A 6,480-nucleotide genomic window follows, 5' to 3' on the forward strand; every position below is an offset into this window, starting at 1 on the left:
ATCTACCCAGGAGGAATGAAAAAATATGTACACACAAAAACTTGTACATGATTGTTCATAGCAGCATTATTCATAAGAGGCAAAAAGTGGAAATAACCCAAATGTCCATCAACTGATGATATTATAAACAAGATGTGGTATGTCTGCCCATACAATGGAATATTATTTGTCCATGAAAGAAATGAAGAACTTACATATGTTGCAACATGAATGAACCTTGTAAATGTGATGCCTAGAGAAAGAAGCCGGTCACAAAAGACTATATATTGTATGATTCCATTCATGTGAGATTCCAGAACAGGCAAATCCATGGAGACAGGGACTGGGAGGAAGAGAAAACAGAAATGACTGCTAATGGGTACCGGGGTTTCTTTGGAGGATGATAAAAATCTTCTCAAGTTAGATTATGGTATTGATTGCACATTAACCATTAAATTCTACATGTTAAACAAGTGAACTTTCTGATATGTAAATCATATCTCAATAAAGCTGTTCAAAAAAAGAAAAAAGAGATCTTAACTTCAACTTACATGCTTCATCCTTCTTACCAGATTCCACCTTCCAGTCATTACCATCCTTAGGCATGGCCAAATTTCTCTCTGGCTCGATAATAGTTTGACACTTTCCCCCAAATTCCCACAGCTTATAAAGAATTCAGTGCCTGCTAACTTTCCCCCAACCTCTTTTTTCCTTCCTGCTGTTGATTTCAGCACTGGTTTGCCCAGTTTCAATCTTATTCATTACCCTATTTTCTGATCATGCACTATTTGCTCTGCAGAAAAATTTACAACGTGCCCCTTAGACTTTCACTGTTTAACAACATCTTTCTTTGTGCTGCCTGCCTCTTTGCAGAAGCCTTTGAAAGCAGGGAGAGGGAGGTTTGTATCTTTCCATAATGTGTTCTTGTGCCTTTGCATATAGCTCAAAGGTTATAACCTCACAGATTATGGCTGTAAAATACAACACTTGAACAATAAACTTATAGGACCAGTGGTTTCAGAGACAATGAAATGCATATTGTATGATCTTACTTAAGAAGCACACTTTCTTTCACTTCTTCACCCCCAAACTCCCCTCTGCAACTGAGAACAAGGCATAATGGAGACAGTTTCCAAAAGACAGCATAAAAACAGCCCTCTGTCTCCAATATTAATTTCCACAGCAATATTCTTCCTTACTTCTCCTTTCTAAGCCTACTAGTAACCCCACATTGATTCATAATTACAGTTCTTCTAAAGTTTATAGTTTCTATGTATGGTCACTTCTGTAGGAATTACCAGAATATTGACTAGGCATTTGGATAGATGGGGGGTCAGGGGTATGGAGAGAGGATCTCCTTTGCTTCAGGGCATGTGGGGAGGGGGGTGGTACTGAATGGCGATCATACAGTGGTGAATAAACAGAAATTTTGTTGAAGGAATAAGTTCCCTAGAGAGGAGGACTGAATTAGGGGCTAAACCAATTGTCCGAAAAGGTGGAGAGTAAATAGCAACCTGAATTCAGCAGAGACTGGGAAACTTGATGAAGAAAGCCCATTTTTTTATTGATACCAACCTATTCTTAGAGATGCTAAAAATTCAGCTGGCATGAGTATTAAATAGATCAGCTTTTTTTTTTAAGTAAGCTCTCACACAGCCATCTCTTCTATTTTTATGATTTTATGCATGTGCTTTGCTACTTTTCTATTTCTTTTCCCCATTTTCTCTCAAGAGTCTACTCCTGACCAAGAAGTGTAATGATGGGAAATATACATTTCTTCAAGATAGTGTAAGATGCAGTTTACATTTTTGCTTCACTTTGCCCAAAGGGGAGTTATTTTCCCTTTTAAGGTGTTTCCAACTACAAAATTAGGGGAAGAGGGAAGGTAGGCCACGCATGGAAAATTTGCACCCTAGCTGACTTTAGTTCACTTTTATATTTAGAGCCAGGAAGCCTAAAACTGAAACAAAACACAATGTGTTTGGCTATTGTGGTAAGAAATAAGCTTTCTTATGCTGAAATAATAAGATAATTTACCATAAGAAATCTTCTATAATGATAAGTAATAGTCTTTCCAAATCATAAATTTTATTATTTTTTTTTTTTTGTCTCCAGACATATCTTAATTTGCTAACCAGGCAGGATAACCATTGCTGTGGTCAAAGAGATGAGACACTCCATGCCTACCACCTGTCTCATGTTGCTATCAGACGTGTAGAGCTTGGAGTCAGAGACCCTCACATGCAGAAAAGAGGTTATTGGCATATGGGAGAAGAGAAAACCATGGGAATCAATGGTTCACCTAAGAGGGGAGTAAAATAGAGAAAAGGGCCCAGGACTGAGCGCTGAGGACATCAACAAATACGGGGAAAGCTAAGAAGGAAATGCCAGTGAAGGAGATGGAGACGGTGTAGTCAGGTGGGACAGTGGTGAGGTGTAACAGCGAAGTGGGACAAAACCAGAAAGGATGCCATGATGCAATCAGGGAAGAGGAATATTTTCTGAAGGAAGTCATGTCAAATACAGAAGTAAGAGGTGGACAAGAAAGTGGTCATTGCAGTTGACCTTGTGGAGGTAATAGTTGACCTTGGGAGGAGCAGTTTCAGAAGATAGTGAGGACCAAAGCCCCCATTAGAAAGGGTGGGGGAGAGAATAAGAAAGTGGGTGCCACAGGGGCCACCTGGGTGGCTCAGTCGGTTAAGCATCTGACTCTTGGTTTCAGATCAGGTCATGATCTCAGTTTTGTGACTTCAAGCCCTGCATCAGGCTCTGCACTGGCAGCACCAAGCCTGCTTGGGATTCTCGTTCTCTTCCTCTCTCTTTGCCCCTCCCTCATTCACACTCAGTCTCTCTCAAAGTAATAACCTTAAAAAAAAATAAAGTGGATACTGTAAATATGGACAACTTTCAAGAAGTTTGCCTGTGAAGGGGAGCAAAGCTTTGAGGCAGCAGTTGGTGGGAACATTGAGTCATGGGAGAAAGATTTCTTTTTTGGTTGTTTTTCCAGATGGAAGATTTTAGAGCATTTAGTATGCTGATGAGAATGTCTCAGGAAAAGAGAAATTGATATAGTGAGACGAAGAGTATCATGCAGAATAGTTTCACTGTTCTCCAAGTCTTCTGTGCTCCACCTGTCCCTCTTTCTTCCCTAATTCCTGACAACACTGATCATTTTACTGTCTCCATAACTTTGTCTTTTCCAGAATGTCAGATGTCAGATTATTGGAATTATACAGTATGTGGACTTTCTCATTTCTTTTTAGCGCTGAATAATATTCCATTGTCTGGATGTACCACAGTTTATTTATCCATTTACCTACTATAGGACATCTTGGTTGCTTTCAAGTTTTGGCACTTATAAATAAATCTTCCATAAGTCTCTATGTGCAGATTTTTGTGTGGAGGTAACTTTTCAACTCAGCTGAGCAAATAACAAAGAATTCAACTGCTGAATCATTTGTAAGAGTATTTTTGATTTTGTGAGAAACTATCAAACTGTTTACTGACTATACCAATTTTCATTCCTACTGGCAATGTGTAAGAGGCCCTGTCACTCCACGTCCTCACCAGCATTCGTTGTTGTCAGTGTATTGGATTTTAGCCACTCTAATAGGTATGCAATAGTATCTCATTGTTGCTGTAATGTGCTCTTATGACATATGATGGGGAGCATCTTTTCATATGCCAATACGATATCCATATATCTTATTTGGTGAAATGTCTGTTCAAGCCTTTGCCCATTTTTTAAATCAGGTTGTCCATTTTCTCGTTGTTAAGTTTTAAGTGTTCTTTGTATATTTAGCATAATAGTCCTTTATCAAGTACGTCTTCTGCAAATATACTCTCTCAGTATGCGGCTAATCTCATGTTCCTGACAGTGTCTTTTGAGAGTAGATGTTTTTAGTTTTAATGAAGTTCAGCTTATCGAGTCTTTCTTCCATGAGTCATGTCTTGGGTTCCATTTCAAGGTCATTGCCTTACCCAAGGACATTCAGATTTTTTCCTGTGTTATCTCCTAGTTTTACAGTTTTTCATTTTACATTTAGATCTATGATTCCCTTTGAGTTATTTTTGTGAAAAGTGTAAAGTCTGTGCTTAGATTCATTTTTTTTTTTGCATGTGGATGTCTAATTGTAGCACCATCTGTTGAAAAGCCTTTTCTCCATTGTATTGCCCTTACTCTTTCATCTAAGATCAAAGTTAGATCTCTATGTGGGTCTATTTCTGGGCTTTTTATTCTGTTCCATTGATCTATTTGTCTATTCTTTTGCTATTGGCACACTGACTTGATTACTATAGCTTTATACTAAATCTTGAAGTCAGGTAGTTGATCCTCCAACTTTGTTCTTCTCTTTCAATATTGTGTTGACTATTCTGGGTCTTCTCCATATAAGCTTTGAACCACTTTGTCAATACCCACAAAAATAATTTGCTGGGATTTTGACTGAGACAAAGATTATTTTTTGACAATATTTGAGTGTATAATTTTTTAATCAGTAGGAATGTTAGTCCAAAACAAGTATCATTCTTGCCCAGTACTTCTGAATTTGCCAGACTACTGGAAAATGAAAAAATTAAATCCCAGATTGCTTTCAGTATTCCTTTTTTTAAAATTAAATATACTCTTTTTGTAATGTTTGTTTGTTTATTTATTTATTTATTTATTTATTTATTTATTTATTTATTTATTTTGAGAGAGAGAGAGAGCATGCATGCACAAGCAGGGGAGGGGCAGAGAGAGAGAGAGAGAGAGGGAGACACAGAATCCAAAGCCAGCTCCATGCTCTGAGCTGTCAGCACAGAGCCCAACACAGGGTTCAAACTCATGAGCTGTGAGATCATGACCTGAGCCAAAGTCGGATGCTTAACCAAAACTGAGCCACCCAAGTGCCCCTAAGTAGTCTTAAAATCCAATTGGAAAGAAAAGATTCACTCTTTTTTTTTTTTTTCTGAGAGAGAGAGAGAGAGAGAGAGAGTGAGCAGGGGAGGGTCAGAGAGAGAGAGAGGGAGTCACAGAATCCGAAGCAAGCTCCAGGCTCTGAGCTGTCAGCACAGAGCCCAACGCAGGGCTTGAATCCACAAACCGTGAGATCATGACCTGAGCTGAGGTCAGACGCTTAACTGACTGAGACACCCAAGTGCCCCAAAGATTCACTCTTGAAACAACTATAAAACAAAAAGGCAATGTATGACTTAATTACATCTGGGTAATAAAATCAACCCATGCTTTAACAGTTCAGAGAAGAAAAAAAATTTAATAAAATGTATTTTTAAACGTGAACATTAAGATTGTGTGCCATACCAAACCCTTTCCTTGAAAATTCTGGTTAGTGTAGAGTATGTACAAGGTCAGGTTTTTCAGAAGCTGAGTGCCATTGCTATTACCCAGGTGCCAGAGGACTAGGATTTTGAGATGGACTAAATAAAAGTACGTCGTCAGGCCATAATCATCCCAAAAATGTATGTGAAGTTTTGCTGATGGCTAGGACACTAAAACCAAAGTCCTTTGTAGAAATTCATTATCCTACTTGCTCCCTCTAAGCCTTCAAACTTCACCAATTTACCCAGGAAAGCATTTAGGAGAATTGAGGATTGCCCTAGGGAGTGGAGGTGAGGGAAATCTGTAGTGTTTTACTAATTACTGTATTTTCTAAGACTACAACTGGCTAATTCAAGTCTTTTTCCACTAAGAGAAGGAGAAAAACACAGGGGAAAGGAGACAAACTATTCGGGTCGCTTACCTATCTTAATTTTTACGTATTTGATGTTTGCGAACACTGCTTCACTTAGACTTCTTCTGTTCTGGCACACAAAGGCTATAATCTGCCTTTGAATGTTACATACCTGTGACTCTGTTTGCCAAGTCAATTACCTTTTTACAATTTCATCATCAACCGAGAATTCCAAAAGTACGTTCTCATACTGCTGCTTATGAATTAAAGAGAGCAAGAACTCTACAAAACTGAAATCTTTTTCAACCCTCAAAAATACCAAACACAAATCATGGGATTAACTTCAGTAGCAGAACAACATGTAGACTGCTGGTCAATTCAGTGAGTCTATCACTCGCTTCACAAAATAGAAGAAATTCTAGTTTGGCTTCTTAGATTTCGCGTATAGAAACAAATACCTACACTTAGGGATCACACCTTCAGTTACTACAAGAATTTCACAGTTGAAATCTATGTCTTATGGGTGAAAGGCCCTTTGCAGATTCAAATTCAAAAACCAATTCTTTCTACAGACTGGTTATTTACTGAGATCCTCGAACTATTTGTGTCAGAGTAGAAGAGGGGGGTCAGCAGTTGTCTAGTGAATCTTTGACAAAGTAAGCCAATCTCAGATAATAAAATTTCTATTCTGTTTAATGGTATCTTTGCAGGTTTGGTTTTTTTTTGGCAGAACAATCTGGTGTTTAGTAACCCCCAGTTATTATACATGTACTCAGACAAAAATATTCACATTGTTTATTATTTGGTAAGCTACAAACAGGAATATTAA

This window comes from Hyaena hyaena, unplaced genomic scaffold (assembly GCF_003009895.1).
Source record: "Hyaena hyaena isolate Hyena2069 unplaced genomic scaffold, ASM300989v1 scaffold_607, whole genome shotgun sequence".
Lineage (NCBI taxonomy): Eukaryota > Metazoa > Chordata > Mammalia > Carnivora > Hyaenidae > Hyaena > Hyaena hyaena.